Below are 18,183 nucleotides of genomic sequence, written 5' to 3'. Positions count from 1 at the left end.
TCCATACATGCAAACAGAGAAAGGTGTACGCTAGTTTTAATAAATTAGATTATTTAACATATCTAGAATTTTCTTTGGCCAAAGTAATAATCCGTTCAAGATATGAGTTAATTATGTATTTGGAATTTAAGTCATGCAATTGTAATTGAAGCACTTACCTACAGAAAAATCCAATTTTAGACGTTTAGGAAAAATTGAACATCAATATTAGAATCCTCAAAATACTTTGATTCTATGTCTCCATTAAGTGAAAATGCTGTTAAATGTGTTAAAGGTACACTCTAAGTCAATGAAAAAACTTCTGGAGCAGGTTATAAAATTGTTTGAGTGGGTAGAAAAATAATGCATTAGCTGGGCACACCAGCCTGCATCTGTTATCCCAATTCAGGACACAGACGCAAGAGGATCGCTCTAGCCAAGAACACGGATATCAGCCCATGGAACATAGCACAACCTTTTCTAAAGGGGCCGGGGGTATTGTGTTAGGTTAATGAACTTTTTTCTCAGTTAAGGTTATTTCATTAAAGTGCTAGTCAAAAATATAAAACAATCTTATGAACATAAATCTGCAAAGATTTGTGATAACATTATTTTAAATTTCCTTTCTTGCCTAAGTAATACACAATCCTAAAATTAATACATGCCATTTCAGATTACTTATGTTTATAAAATCCTTTAGAAATTTGCATCAAACAATTGATTCTTTAAATGGGTATATTATTTGTGTAGACCAAGTTGAAATAAATGTGTTGATTCAAGACAGGAAATACAATTTTAAGATTCTAATTAAAATTTGCATTAAAAAGTCTAAAAATGAGCTTTTCTTAAAAAATTCTGCTGGTTAGAAGGAAGCAAGTGCAATTAAGTGTGAGGCATGGAAACAGAATTTGGTACTATCCTCTAATTGATATTCTCAGTCTTCTCGCTTTAAGTTTAAAATCATAAAGAGATTTCTCAGGCACTGTATTCTCTGTTTATCTGAAGGTTATATTCAAATTCCTAGCTTCCCAAAACTCAAGTACATATCAAAAGCCCAGAAGCATAGCCCATCCATCACCACAGTTTTTATCTTCAACAAAAGCATGCATTTTTTCCCTAATAAGATATTCATGGGATCTGCTAAATTTCATTTACTAAGTTCTAGATGGCATCAAAATCTAGCAGTAGATTTGAGTCATACTGATGACCACATCAAAGAGAGAATGATTTGAAACCAAATATATTATAGTATTCAGTGGCTCATGTTTTAAATGGAGAGAAGAATGACATATCTATAATTTAATTCAATGAGCTTTTAAGTAATGGTGCACACTGCTATTTATGGTTCAAGCACTTCGGCTACAGAACTCTCATTTGACAGGGTTTGGGATGCCATCCCATTTCTGATTGATTTAACTTTAACAACAGATGGACCCCTTGTAAGGAAGGAAAACAGTGAGGGCAATGGAAATGTTACCTGAGGAAAAAAAATGTGTCAAAAAGCTCTCAAGTAAATTAAATTTATCAGATGAAAGATTTTTATTGTTTTGTGTTTATAAATGCTATTTTTAAGGTTTCCAAATCTCATCTCATGTTTTTTCCAAAATATTTTTTTAAAAAAAATAAAGAATTTCAGTGCCTAGGCAACACATTAAGTTTCTGAAAGATTTTGCTGTTTAGAGCTCCTTGGTTATACTATGCACATAATGAATTGTCCCCCTCAATGTGATAAATTATGTATTAGAATAATGGACAAATCAATCAGAGGAGCTGTGTAAGTGAAACATAGCTTTTGGCAAAGTTGGGTCTGCATGTTTACATTTATCACCCAAATGCAATGACTTTGATGTAGACTTTTTAGAGTCATTTATTAATCATGATTTCATTAACATTTTTGGCAAACTAATGTCTTTTTGCTTGTCACAAATACTTCTGATAACTGCTGGTGTCCAAAAACACTAATCTTCACTTTGCTACTTAACCTTCTGTGTGATTGTTAAACAAGAACTTGTATGTGATATCACACTTTAGTTTACCAGAAAGGTCATAGGGTTGGAACTAATCAGATTGCATATTTGCTGCAACAGGGTGGTGTGTCTCTGTCAAGTCCAATTCCAGTTGGAGTTCACTTACTATGCCTCATGTGCTGAAAAAATGGGCGTTCTACTCTAGGGAAATGAATGGCTTTATTGGAAGTTGGACACAGAATGATTAATGGTTCAAGGAATTAGTACTTTAAATGATTATGAAAATTTTGGAATTGAGTGAACTACTCAGAATATTTAAGTGTATTTACCCCCATGACCACTTTTTGGTATATAAACATACACATTTTTTGTGACACTAACCTTAAGCAAGTCACCCTATGGGGAAAAAAATTACACCATCATGGGTTCCAGAACCTCATGGAATTTACAAGCAACTCAGGAAATAAAAGAAATATATACATATATATATATACATATTTATATATATAAGCTTATATATGCTATATACATATGTATTAGCTAATATATATGTGCTAGTGAAATCTGTAGAAATAATAATATTTGAGAAAAATATAATATTGATTATTTTCTGTTGTTTGGAAAAAATTACTTAATTATGTTCTTCAATACATTTCTGGGTTGAATATTAACATTTTAAATTTGTTTTGATTTTCTATTTTCATAAAAATCATATCACCTCCATTTGCTCAAAATTACTTTCCAAAGGAAGGAGTTAATTTTCTGTTTGAAAAATAAGTGTTTTTTGTGTGTGTTTACTAATTAAATTCATCCAAGTTAACTAAGGTTCTGTAAGTCCATGTTGTCAATTTGAGTCCTCAATCAGTTACTTCTGTTTTTGTGACCAAATACAAATTAAGTTCACCTAATCCCAACACCATGGCTTTCACCAAAGAGACACAAGCCAAATGTGACTAAAATCCCACAACTCATCCACTGATGAAGAAAGAGAAGACTTTTAAAGAATCACGGTCTCTTGTTGAATGCTATCTTTTTGTCTTTCATTTTCTGGTGTTGTCTTACATAAAATGAAATATTTCATGAAGTTATTTTGAATATTACTTATTACTCATAGATTTAAATCACAAAACTTATGAAAATAAAGGTTCTGAAGTTAATACTTTGTTTTTCTTATTATAAGCATTTAATAAGTTTGATTTAAAAGTAAGTACATATATAACTTTGAACTCAAAAGTACATGTATTATTTTAAAAAACCACCAAGAGAAATACAATCCAATCAGAGGGGTAAATTGAAAAAAAAAATAAATGAACCTGAACAGGAATAAACTTTCATGAGGGCATTGTACAAGGTGGTAGATAGAGATTTCTAGAGCATAATAGATGAAAATATTATTTACTAAATGGAAGTGATTAGTGAATTAGAAAATAAGAGAACTTTTCCTAGGAAGTGCATTTCTTCTTCAAGGTTGTTTACCCAAACAAATTGTTATCTGAGGATAGTTTACTACCGTCATGCTCAAACCACATCAATTTATACCTTTCATAATTTATTTCAAAATTCCTTAGGGAAAAAGGATTGTGTGTTTCATCTTTTCCTCAGACTTCTCTTCCCTTAGCAAAGAATATGAAGAACAACAAATAAAAATATTGTTTAAATTTTGTTAATTGGAAATCAAAGAAACACTACAAACATATTTGCCAGACATAATTTTATAATACAAAAAGATTAAATAATAAGACACATGTTCTTTGGTAATGCTGGGATAATATGGTTCTAGACTCATACTGAAGCGTTACATCCTTAACTGATGGTATTAATGCAAGAAACGATAAATAGAAGATATTCCTAGTAAAACAAATAAAATTTAAGAGTATTTAAGAAAACTCTAAAATCTTTTTAAGAATTAAATTTCAAATCACAATGGTATTTAAGGAGATGCAAATGTCACTTTTAAAATTCACCCTAAAGATTATTGAATATAAGTCAGAGAAAGATGTGTTTCCCACTTGAAAAATATCTATCATTTTGACCATCTCTAATTCCCCTATTTGAATCTTTTATAATTTGTAATAAAATTACCAAGTCATCAAGAAATAAAGTGAAAAAAATATCTGCAGGAGGAGATGGGGGCAAGGTTTGATTCATTTTATTTTTCAAATTTTATAATTTAGTTGATCATGATATATTTAAATAAAAACATAAGAAATACTTCAGCATGGGTAAACATTTAATTTCAAACTGTGCACTGTTTCAGATCTTTCCCTCATCAACATGTGAATACTGACTCAATAAAGAGAATGAACTTTAAACATTATCTTTATAAACGTAACTTCTATGCTTATAGTGTATATATATATATATATATACGTGTAAAATTAATCATTTAATCACAATACACATCTCACTGTATAACACATATTATTTATCTAAATGGAAAAATAAATATGTGATTAACTTTATTAGGTTAGTATATGTAAACCCTCTTCATCAAAACACATTTACTGTGGATGTGAACTACCAATCAATAAATTCCACATTACTTGGAAGAATGTGCTTCTTTTCCTAAGGCAATAGATGCACTTTATCTTATCTCCAAGAAGCACACATAATATTTGTTTTTGGCTCATATCCCTAAAGCACCCTCTTTAGCTTATGTTCCATTTGCTTGGTTTGCCTAAATGTAGAAAAGTTTCCCTTCTCAACACAAGCACTATTTTTAAAACTCCCGTCAGGATTTGGGGAGAGGGAAAATCATCAATCTAATTTCCTCTCTGCTGCTTCCTTAAAGGAGAAAGGAGCCTGTTAAAAACTCCTAAGGTAACAGCATACTCATACATGTACAATGCTGTGCTATGGCAAGAAGAGGAAGATGAGCTACATGATGTAGAGGAGGCTCCAGCTGTGAATTAGATCAGAAACCTTATAACAAGGCCAATCACTTATTGTAGAATCTGAGGTTGGCCCAGAACTTTACTTCCTCAGTGCTAAAGCTACCAGAGCAATTGGAGAGTAGAATTCTTCATTTTATAAATAAGGAAATTGATGTCAAGATAATGTGTGGGTCTTATGCCATTTGATATAGAAGTTTGTCGAAATGCTGTATAAAATTAGGTTCCTTTGTTCTTTCATTTTATCTGTCCAACTATTTAAAGTTGAAAAATGTTTATTAAGCCTGTGTATTATTTAGATTTTAATTTCCATACTGAAAATATGAACGTGAATCCCAAAAGATCCTATTCCTGTCCTCATAGAAATTATAATATGGGAATTACATTGATAATTATTTGTATTCCAGCTACTACGTAGGATTCTCAAAAAAGTAAATGGTTGTATTTTATAGTCGTGTCTCAACCAGATGGTACTTTAAATCACCAACAATCACAAATTCATGATCCATTTTCTTTTATCCCTCAGGCTAGGTGAAAAAACAAATCTTGTGATAAAATCATGCTATTATATTCCAAGTTTTAAGTTCTAAAACTTGTTTCTTAAGGAAGTATAGTAAATTCTTATAGTCAATCAATTATTAAAACCAATGAAAATAAAAGCTTTGACTTCATGAGAATTTTAACCCCTTTTTGAGCATTTCTTTACATAGAAAACAAAATGATAAGGGTTGAGAAAAAAATGTCTTTGGGGAATGTTACATAAAAAATTCAAATTAGAAGCCCATCTCAATTTTTACTTCAGAAATTATGGTGGTGGACACAAATTCCCCAGTCTTAACCAATGAAAATTTGGTCTCTGTGAATCAAAGGAAGAATAAAAATATCCTGAGCTGCACTTTCAGTTAGGCAGTTTTGTCTATAAACTGTCCAAATTATGTAGAAAGAGTGATCTCAGAGTTGAAAGCAGTAATTTTGCAGTTAATTACTTTAATGTTTAACTTAATTTTCTGGGTTTTTTGTCCCTACTGAAAATTGCTACAAATCCATCTTTTGCTTACCCCACTGGGTTCCCACCCCAAATGTATTTAAGCAACGCAGATTCATAGCCCTAAGAAATGGTCTGATTACAGACATAGAGGGAGCAGAAGCCTGAATTAGCGTCCTACTTACTATTGAAACTATATGAGCCAGATGATATGACTGCAGTTAAATGATGTGGGTGGCTTCATTTGTTCCGGCTTTCTGCATTTATTTAGACCATGAAATCAGAGTATTACAAATATTCCAAAGGAAGATACAGTTAAGTCTTTAAGGCATGAAGCTTAGATAATAATATAAGATTGTTGTTGAGCCAATGTCAAATAACAGTGTTATTATCATAGAGAAAAATAGACATGCTCATTACCAGAATCATTGATGCTGATAGATACGAGAGTGGAAGAAAAAAGACACTAACCTGTTTGTATCTATGGTTGATTTCCTGTTGATGGGCATAGTATATGGGAACAAAATACTCACATTACAAATATATTAGACATTCTTGGAGTTTCACCAAAAGGAACAGTACAGGGAAGAAAACTGAAAAATGTACTTCAAAGAAAATGATTTATTTCTTTCAATACAGTTAATTCTAAGGAATACCTGATCTAGAGTTATTCTAGTAATTTTCAATAGTAGGAGAATGTGTCATGCAAATCCTAAGCATGATTCTATACCAGTGATGCAATACTTTCTTTAATAACCTTTAAATTTGCTAGTGTGTAATGAGTACAGGCAGAGTGAACAATGATTATGTATGTATTTTGATCTACTGGTTTACAACTATTATCTCAACTGCAAATATTAGGTGTGGTCTACCAGAGGGTACCTGACACTAAAGTTTGGACTATTTATTAATAATAAGGCTAAATAAGGGTTAAATGAGGAAATGATGAAAATCATACTGTCAATGTATATGTTTTGGAAATTAAGACAAAGCAATTCAATATAATAACAGTGGTAGGAACTAGAAAAATATTGTAATTAAAATAATTATGTATGCTAAGAATTCTAAGTGATAGGCTATGGGATTTAAATACTAATTTCTAATTTCTTCCTATGACATATTTTGATTCCTGAACTAATGCTTTCTGTTCCCTTGTTCTAAATGTCTCTTCCTCTATTACTGATCCTCTGTGCTTAATCCAGGCCATTCGTCTACATCATTGAGCTTTTGGCAACCATATCCCTCAATTCAGATCCATATTAATATGTGAAGAGAATTCCAACTCTCTAAATATTCAGTTGATAACAATTACATTCTTTCAGTTTTACTTTTCAAATGATGTTATTTGGTTTTAAACATCATTTTTGAAACAAAACCATTAGTAATTTCTGTGAATGATAATTGTGGCAATTCACGGTAATTGCTCTCTAAAAATCCCCTCAGAATGTCAGTAATTTAAATGTGTTTCTTCATAATATCAGAGATTACTGCAGGTTAGGTGACTCTCCTGGGAACTGTTCCACTCTAGGTACCAACTGTGCATTTTATCACTCATTTTTCATGTAGAAAACATTTACTGTTGACCCAAGGTTCTATGACCCTACACCGGATGTTCTTACTCCTGTGTAGAAGCTGTAAAGTTGACTTCATAGATGCATAAAGTAGTAGGCAGGAAAGCTTAGGAATAGTAGGAATCAGGGAAAATAAAAGAAATCCATATAATAAGTACAAAATACAGTTGTTACAAGAATAAATATGTTTTAATGGTTTACAGCACAGAAGGGTGACTATAGTTTACTAATATTTTATAAAGAATGGGTAGGAGTTCAAAAGTTGTCATCACAAAAACTGATAAATGGATAAAGAGATGTAAGTGCCTAATTCTGATTTGATCATTACCCACTGTTATATATCCCTCAACTTATTACACTCTACTCCATAATTATGTCTAATTACTTACCAATTAAAAACAAAACAAAGATCTCTAAAAAGTTTCATCATCCAGTTTCCATGAAGATCAGACTCCAATTCACTGGTTCAGTCACAGATTTATTTTCAACAAGTCTACATTTTCCTTTTTCAGAAATGTTATTTATGAATGATTGTAGACACATCATTGCACGCATATATGTGCATTTATATCACTTAAATGTACAGAGATGGAAGAGAGAAAGGGTAACGGGAATAACATATTCTTGGGAAGAAGGATTCTATACATTCAAAGAAACTGGTCCATTTCATTCTTGAAACCTGCAAAATCCATGACTTCAATCAAATATGTCTCCCTCTATTTTGTAGCTCTGTCATATAATTGTTGGGTTCATTTAATAGAACCAATGTCAACATATTATGCATGAAAATGTAGAGTATTTCATTTCCTTTTTATTTTATTTTATTTATTTATTTATTTTGGTATCGGGGCTTGAACTTGGGACCTTGCACTTGTGAGGCAGCCGGCGGCACCACTGAGCTAAATTCCCAGCCCAATGTAGAGTATTTCAAAGAACAGCATAAGGTATTTCAAATGTTATGAATTGCTTTAAAAAAACAACAAAATTCCATTTGTATCTACTTAAGTAAGATTATAGTCTTGGAGGATGTAATGTTGAAATATTTTGTTTTCATATTTTAAGTATAGAAACCTAACAGAGCTTCATGCTATGGCAAAAATTTCCAAACAATGGATTAAATTGAAATACTTTTCCATTTACAAAAATAATTAACAATAATACATTTCTAAATAATATATTATTTAGGTAGATAAATTCTATCAGACATAATATGAAGACTAAACCTACTTCTTTGTTTTATTTTTATTTGATGTAACTGAGCATAGTTCAAAATTCTTATCTTGTATCAAACAGAAAACCTCAAACAATTGTGAATTCCTCTTACTCTGAGCAAATATAAACCACCCACAATGTGGGAAAAACATTTTACCAGCTGTTACTCAGAGTTCTACTATCTAGAATCTGTAAAGAACTTAAAAAAAATCAGACCTCCCAAATTTAAAGACCCCATCCAAATATGGGCATCTGAAATGAACAGACATTTTTCAAACAAAGAATTAAAAATAGCAAATAGACATGTGAAAAAATTTTCAACATCTTTGGTCACTCTAGAGATGGAAATGAAAACAATGCTGAGATTCCATCTCACTCTAGAAAGAATAGCTGCCATCATGAAATCAACCAACAACAAATGCTGGCAGGGCTGTGGGGAAAAATGAACTCATCTCCACTGTTGCTGAGAGTGCAGACTGGTGCAACCACTGTGGAAATTAGTATGGAGATATCTCAAAAAGCTAGGATTAGAGGTGCCACTTGACCCAGATATTCCAATGCTGGGTATCTTCCCAAAAGAATTCAAAGAATCATACCACAGTGATATATGTGCACCCATGTTCATAGTGCCACAGTTTGTAATAGCCAAAACTTGGGAACTTCCCAATTGCCCATCAACTGGAGATGGGATAAAGAAAGTGTGTGTGTGTGTGTGTGTGTGTGTGTGTTTAATAAAATGGAGTACTACTCAGCCATAAAGAATGAAAACAAGAGACATTTATACTGAAATGGATGCACCTTGAGGTTGTACTCTTTTTTTTTTTGGTACAGGGAATCAAACTCGAGACCTTGTGCCTGCGGGTGGCAGAACCACTGAGCCAAATCCCTGGCCCTGAGGTCATACTCTTAAGTGAAATAAATAGGACACACATGTGTAAATACTGAATAGTTTCTCTGGTATGAGAAATGGAAAGCGTAAATACGGATCAAAATGTATAATGAATAATGTGAAATAGGAAGAAAAGGTGCAAAGGGGAAAGGGAAGTGGGAGGGTAGGGGAAAGGAAAGAAGGAAAAGGAATAAATATGAGAAAAGGAAAAAATGACAACAAAGTCTTTTAAATAGGGAGGGGTGGAGAGGTTGAAGGGAGGGGAGGGGAATGGGGAAAAAAATAAGAAAAAAGATATATTACGTAAAGGTACAAGATCCCAACAATAAATGTCAGCATATTGTATACCTAAAATGTACCAATAAAATTAATTATACACACACACACACACACACACACACACACACACACCATGGTAGTATTATGAAAATAATGATTGTCTTAGCCTACAATTTGGATTGCATAACCTTAAAATTACTTTGCCTCAAAAATATGTTACATAAAATAATTATACGCTTTCTATTTAGGATTGTTTATATTTTATTTGAAAGAAATAAATGGAAGAATTAACTTTGTCCATTACCTCACTATTTAATCTATTTGTTCTTAGAAATGTTTGTATTATAAAATTTGTTACTCACAAGCTTTAAGTTTCAGAATAGATAGACATATTAGGCAGAGGAGGAGGAGAGTTTATCCAGAAAATTCAATAGTATCAGTACCAAAAAACAATAAATAACATACAGTCTTTTACACACACACACACACACACACACACAGACGCACGAACATTCTTTTCCTTTACTCTCTGAATTCATCAAGGAGGTTTTTACAGCCATCAATCCAATCATTGTCTTGCACCTTAAATTTATGCAATTCTGGTTAAGTGTATCTGATTTTAGTTCTCAATTATACTTTCTCATAATGCAAATTTTAGATAAAAAGCCTGCAGAAATTTATTTGCAGCTATACATATGTGAAATCTTATATATAATCACACAAGTATGTCAGTTTAACTAGTTCTATTAGAGAAAAGATGAAGGAATTTTTCTGGAGATAAATAGAAAGTTGATTTAGGATTAAAATTAAATAATAGAAATGGATAGATTTTCTTGGGCAGCAGTTTTTGGAAACATTTATTTTATTGAAAAATGTCACATCATAGGTCAATAGATCCTTTCGTGCAAATCTATCCTATTATTTCAAGAAAGATATGGTTTCAAAAATAGTGATTCATTCAAGTGCTAACATGAGTACTTTTGTGAAAGTCTCAAAGATTATGAGTTATAAATGCTATATTTAAAAGGCATTTGACCTATGCAGATAATGTTGTTTTAATTGAATTAAAAAGCTGTGTCTATAAAGGGAAAATGACTTTATGATTCTGTTGGTTCCTAGTATTACTAAATATTTATTAATATTCAATAATACTTTAAGCACTGACAAGTGAGTAGAATAATGTTTAATTAATCTAGTATCTGAAAAATTGTAGGAAACATGTTGTCTTAGTTACTTACTTGTTGGTGGGATGCAATACCTGACACCCACAATTTCAAGAAGGAAAGATTTACTATGGATCATAGTTTGTGGAAGTTTTAGGCAGTAGTCAAATGGCTCCAAGGCAAGGCAGCATAGCAGAGGGGTAAAGTGGGGGTGGAGGAAGCAGAGAGTGAGAGAACAAGGGAAGAGGGTGAGAGATACTCTTCCAGGCCACGCCCACAGTGACCCACCTCCTCCACCAGGCTTCACCTTCCAAATCATATTTACCCAGAAACTCATCAATGGTGAACATCATGCCCTGACGATCCAATCATCTCACAAAGCCAAACCTATTAGCATATAAGCCTTTGGGGGGGATCTAGATATAAACCATAATACGCTGCCCCTGGTCCCCAAAAGACTCATGTGCATCCCTTTTTGGAAAATACAATTAGCTCATCTCTAAGAGTTGCCAAAGTGTAAACAGTTTCAGCATTACTGGAAAGTCTAAATACAAAATGTCCTCTCAGGTTTAAACCAAATGCTTAGCTGTGAGCCCCTGTAAAACACAAAAAGAAAGTTAAACATTGTCAATATACAAAAGCACAGGGTAAATATTCCCAGCTTAAAAAGGAGATATAGGGGGATAGAAAGGAATGGGACCAATGCGAGAGTGAAATCCATTCCAGCAAGGTAAATACCAAATCCCATAGTTCCATGTCCAGCACCTGGGGAAATCTGGGAGAGGAGAACTCCAAAGGATTTGAACAGCCATATGCCTCAAGCCTTGCTGGTGACAGTTATAGCTCTAGAAGCCTCTCTCTTGAGCTGGCTTTGCTCACTCTTTTTGTCTTTCCTCAGATCATCCATGTTCCTGCCTTTTCCAACAGCCTGGGGTCTCCACGGTGCTTGGGGCTTCACCCTTAGAGTTTCACACATTGCCTGTCCTCCCAGGGCTTCTCGGAAATGTGGTGGGTGGAAGTCTTCCTGACCCCACCTCTCTTCAGCCTCCAGCTGAAGCCAGAGTTGAGCTCTTTTGTAGCTTGTAGGTGTTAGAGAGGCCCCTGAGTGTCTGGATGGCTGAGCACAGAATGGAGAAGCATTCTGCGACTCTCCTCTCAAAACAGTACTTAGGCTTTTTTTGATAATAATCTTTTCAGCAAGCAAGACCTCCTCTGCTCCACTTGGCAGGCTTCAACTTTACTGGCTCTTCCTTTGGGGCCAAACTCAAAACTTTTAAATCTTTCTACCGGACCATTTTCTTTTGATTCTCAAGATGAGGTAGATAAAAACCCTCAAGAGTAGCTATGCCAGTCCCTCAACATTAGAGAACCTTGACATTTCTTCTGCCAGATTAATTCATTTGACACTCTTTATCTCACTCTCCAGTAATGTCTAAGGAAAAGATCAAAATATAGACAAATATCCTATCACAGTATAATACACATGGCCAGGAGTCTAACTGTCAATGCAGTCCTTGTTCCTAACTGAAACCTTCTGAGCCTGGTCTTTATTGGATGCATTTTTATTAGCATTCTGGTCTTTTTAGCTCACAGAGAATCTACCATCAAGCTCAACTTATAGCATTCTAGGTTGACATATTCAAACCTTTCTAAACTCCTCCTGCAAGCCAGTTCCAAAGGCTTCTGAACCACATGGTTAGGTAATGTCACAGCAACAACCCTACTCTTAATACCCATGGGCAGGATTTTAGGCGTCAGTAGCTGCAGGAAGCCCACTCCACCAAGGAGTCAAGAGGAACAGAGCAGGGAGACCTCCTGAGAGGCCAGTCCTCACCCTTGCCATCTCTAGTCCTTCCTTTGGTTCCTAGAAGCCCAGTGTGGGGAAACTTGTGGTATCCATAATGCCCAACTTGTATTCTGGCATCTGGCCCAATGTCAGGTAATAATGAGATGGGTGGATCCAAGAAGGTAAGGCAATTTCTCAAATGTGATAACAATGGGCAAAATAGACACCAGCTCTTACATTTAACAATTTAATGCTTTTATCAATCTGTCAAGGATGAGGATAGATGTTCAAAACTGTAAAGTTAGAGAGCTATGCATCTAGCCAGAAGGAAAAAGACCTTCTGAACTTCAAATAAAAGCTACTGTCTTCAAATAGACATGGAACTTATTATAGAACTGTTTCTATGGTGCTGAATTAAAAAGACGACTATATTCACTTTCTTTGAAGTGTTTGATGAAAATGATGCTTTTAAACTATTTGCCTTAGAGTGAACAAAACTCCTTTCAAAATGCAGTCTTTCATGGTGAGGAAGAAAGTTCACATATTTGTAGAGACATTTTTTCCCTTTCTTAGAATGCATAGCAAGGAGAAGAAACCTTTTATTTGGCAGAGATTATTATATTATTGAAATATTTCTTAACTTAATTGGTAAATATTTTCTTCCTTTCAGTGAAATATTTCTCATTGAATTTTTCGGGTTTAATGTTACTCTTTTTTATTAATTTTATTGGTACATTTTAGGTATACAATATAGTGACATTCATCATTCATCAAATTTGCATAATCTTTGCATAATCTCTCTTGGCTCTTATTTTTTCCCCATTCTCCTACTCACCCTTCAACCCCTCCATCCCTCCATATTTACAAAGACTTTGTTACAAGTTTTTCATTTTCTCATATTAATTCCATTCCCTTCTTTCGTTTCCCCTACCCTTCCCATTTCTCCTTCCCCTTTGCCCCTTTTCTTCCAATTTCACTCTTTTAATGTCAATATTACTAAATTTCATACTGACCAAAATTCATACTGACATCAATTCTCCATCCTTAATATTTTTAATCAACTAATAGGGAAGTGGAATGGCTCTTCAATACTATAATATACCAAGTGATGATTCACTGTCATCACAATCTTTCCATTGAGTTTCTATGAATAATTGTTTGGTGTAATGGATCATAAATGTTACCATTAAACCATCATTTTTATAAGTTTTCCTTTTTTTAAGTTGTCATACATTCAAAAAAGAATGTAGTATTCAAAGGTAAATACAGAGACAAGTCATGTGCTTTACTTGGTAACGATGAGGATGATGATGGTGGTGGGAATGATAACATAATTGGTAACATCATTGGTAACATTCTTAATATCTACCATTGATCTGAGAACTCTTATAGAGCAGATATTGTTTTTATCATCTTACATATAATATTGCAGTCATTTATTAAAGTAATTCTGTGAAATAATTCATGTGATCATTCTGTGTAACAAGAACTCATACAGTTGAGAGAACACAGATTCAGCTCAATCCACTTATAGATTGTATACTCACATTTAATAACATTTTAATTAATATATAGACGTAATATGTAACATTGATTACATGCTATATATACATATATGTGTAATATATTTTATGTATATGAACTTTGTCAGACTAAAAACGGAATCACTTTTGTCAAGCTCCACCCTCCTAAAAATGAAATAGAAGAGTTAGGACGGGAGATTAAGAAAATACCCTATTCTTTATACACATAGGTCTACTAAAATCTACCATAAAAGACTCCAGAGTCATCCGGGCACAGCAAACTTAGAAATATAAAAATACTTCTGCAAGGACATCTATCCAATGACTGCCTCCTTGGTCTTAGACTGACATTATTCTTGCTATTGGTCTTTGTAGTTACATTTATTTGTTTTGTAATAATTCATGTAATACTCCTCAATTTGCCTGAAAAATCTTCCCTCTGTCTCAGCCTTCTAGAATAGCTCATAATTTCCACAATTAAGCTGTGATTTCCAAAAATCTTTATCTTCAGTCATTTTTCCTTTTCAGAGTCCCCATTAACTTAACAAATGTTTTGGCTTACCTTAGTGAATTTATTATTCACTTGATAAAGGTAAAAATCTCTGGGGTTTAAAGTCCTGTGAAGCTGCGTGTGGCGACACACACATATAATCCCAGAATTAGGGAGGTGAGTCAGGAAGATTGCCATGAGTTCAAGGCCAGCCTCAAATATGTAGCAAGTCTACACACCTGTCTCAAAGAAACAAAACAAAAGTCATATTAAAAAGTACAGTAATATAAACTGATTGGAGGAGACAATCTACATTTAAGTGAGGGATTAAGAGAAAGTTTTTAAATATTTTTTTAGCTACCATGAATTTTATTTACCTAATTTTCAATATGGTAAATATTGACAGTTTGATCTACAGGGAATCTTATTTTCTAGCTCTCCTAGAGGGATCATGAATAAATTTTTAAACTGCTCAAAGAGACAAACTCAATAATTGAAGACACCTTTTTTTCCATGGTTCTCCCTAGCAGGTGTATATGCTTCCTCTACACAGAAGTAATGTTGTTTAGTTATGAACTGAATGTTTGTATCCAAAATTAATATGTTAAAGTCTAAACCAATATGGCTGTATTTGGAAAAAAGGTTCTAAGAAAGCACCTAATGTTATAAGAGATTATACCTGTGGGGCTATGAGCTGAGGGGATTAGGTCCTTAAAAATGATATAAAGCATGCCTTATGCCTTTTGCCAGGAGCACACAGTGTCACGTGAGCTTGAGACAGAGGCTGCTTACAAAGCCCCAAAATATCTTCACCAGAAACCAGTGATGGAATCCCACAATCACAGACTTCCAGCCTCTAAAAATAGGTGAAAAAATTCTATTTTTGAAGCCACCCAGTCTATGGTATTTTGTTATAGTATGGTTCCTAAATATTATGTCTTCTTGTTTATTTTCATATCACTAGACAGTAAAATATATTCGCACTGAAAATTATTGAAGCGATCTAATACCTTGAATTGTAATTAAATGTTACACTTAAGCATTTCATTCTAGCTTCCCCAGCCATTACATTTTATTTTATTGCAGTATTTAGGAGGCATTCTATTGACTCCAAGCTGGAAGAGTTACCCCTACAGATACATAGATGCTCCTCCACTCACGATGGAATAAGTACTGGTTAAAACATCATAAATGGAAAAATGTCATGTCAAAATTAATTTAAAGGACCCAAACTCTTGAACACCACAAGTCAGCAGCACAATGCACTGTGCAGCATCAGTTATTTGGTCCCTGATTCTGTGACTTACTGGGAGCCACACTTGGTGCCGCTGCCAAACATTAGCAGAGATTATCATTTCCCTTATTGCTAGCCTGGGAAAGACCAAAACTAATAGTTCAAAATATTGTTTTTATTGAGTAAAAAAGATTTTGCCACATAGTAATGTCAAAAATCATAAGTTGTAATAATTTAAATTGGAGTCTATTTGTATATATTTATTTCTAGGTCCTTGACTAGTTTTTTAAAGGGTTTCACTAAATATTCTTGAAATCAAATGTGGGAAGTCAACTAAGTAACACTCACTTGTTCTCCAACATCTTGCAGTAGTAATGAGAGACTTCAATTTACAAGTTTACAATGCGGTTAAGGAAGCTCAAAGTTATGTAACTTTCCTTTTTTTAACAAATAACATCTGAATTGTAATCACTCATTAAACAAGACAAAAATATTATTCTGGATGCAGCGATTCATATATCAAGATACTCCTAAATGCATTTATACTTTTACCTCTCCATCTCTAACTTGATTTTTATTGTTGTATGTAATCAACAAAAACTTAATACAGATCCAGCCTGCAAGGCTGACATGAGCTTTGTCCAATACTGGTTGTGAAACTGAATGTTAAGAAATTTCAACAGTATTTGCTACTTTTGAAATATTGTGATTTGAACAAGAAGGAAGTCTTTGCTTCTCCTAAACATTGGCAAATATTATTAAACAACCTGAATGATGTTGGTAATGTGTGAGTAATTTTAGAAATATTTATTTAGAGATTAATTATTATAAAGCTCTTCAGGAGATCATTAAAATCTTAATCTATACTAGAGAGAAAAGTGAAACAAGATTTCAATATACAGTATTGATGAGATAATTCTAGTCTATAAATGCTAATATTATTTCTGTGGCATTATATGCCACCTTACTTAGCTCACTGTTATACTATACTGAGTGTAGCTGTACCCTTGGAAAAGTAGGTTTAATTACACAATAAATAAACAATCATTTATTTATGGATGTCGTTAATGTGATATTGATTCTCCAGCTCATTTTGAAACCACTGTCATGTGCTGATGGTGAAGACATTTTTTTCAGGGCTACAGTATAAATTAGGTGGATGACTTAACATTTTCGTATTCTGTACAAAACTATTATTCCAAATTTGAAGGATCATGATTTAACTTAAGCTATTTTAATGGATTGTAGGAGTGGAATTTTTTTTTCCATTTTTGGTTGAGATTCTCCTTGGAAGCATCTGCCTCTGGAGAAATTAAATTCCATTAACTGCATGATTCATTTAACCTGCAGTTCTCAGAAAGCAAACACTGCCCATCACCAGAGGCTTTATGTTTGAAGAAAAAACCACTTTGGTCTAAAAGCCTGTGGATTTTTTTATCTTCTTCTCAGTGTGCTTAGATAAACAATATCCAACTATTAACTCTATGTCCATTGACTAACTGTTAAAAAATGTTTCAGATTTTTGGAACTCATTCTAACTAAATGAGTAGTTCCACAGAATTAAAACTGATTCCATTTAGCATTTCCTCTGTTTTCTTTATGTTTTCTAAACTACTCCTAATTTTCTATATACCATTCTTTCACAAAGTATGGATTTCTTTTATGCATATCATTATTAAGTGGTCATTTATTTTATTTACTTGCCAAAACCCACAGAGAAATGAAATTATTATCATTAAAACTTGTAAAGTTCAAGATCAACTACAATTGTACACTTATTTGTAACTTCTCTACTTCTCTTCCATTTCTTTATTTTCATATTAAAATTGCATGTTTTATTCAGTCTGCAGAATATTTAACTTTAAGTTTGAAAAATAAATGCTGAAACATCAGAAACTTAAACACAAATATAATGCCTGTTATGTGAATTCATTCCAAAAAGTCTAGAAAACATCTACTAGTCTCCAAATCGTATGTTCAGACATTTTGAAAAATGTTCCAGGTCCATCCCTTTGTGCTTTGTGCTTTAAGTTGAATGAGAAGAATGTTAAAAAGCCAGCACACTATTTTTTTTAAAAGTCAATAGCCTACATAAGAATAGCTAATAGAATTAGTCTTAATGGGATTCTATGATCATTATATTCCATAAATTATTAGAATGATCTTTTAAAATTTATTAAAAGTATATTAATCACATGCATAACTGGCCTTTTT

The sequence above is a fragment of the Heterocephalus glaber genome, unplaced genomic scaffold (assembly GCF_053883595.1).
Source record: "Heterocephalus glaber isolate CG9 unplaced genomic scaffold, H.glaber_assembly_v1.0 deba00001538, whole genome shotgun sequence".
Classification (NCBI taxonomy): Eukaryota; Metazoa; Chordata; class Mammalia; order Rodentia; family Bathyergidae; genus Heterocephalus; species Heterocephalus glaber.
The sequence above is the reverse complement of the archived record's forward strand: the minus strand, read 5'-3'. Positions refer to the sequence as shown.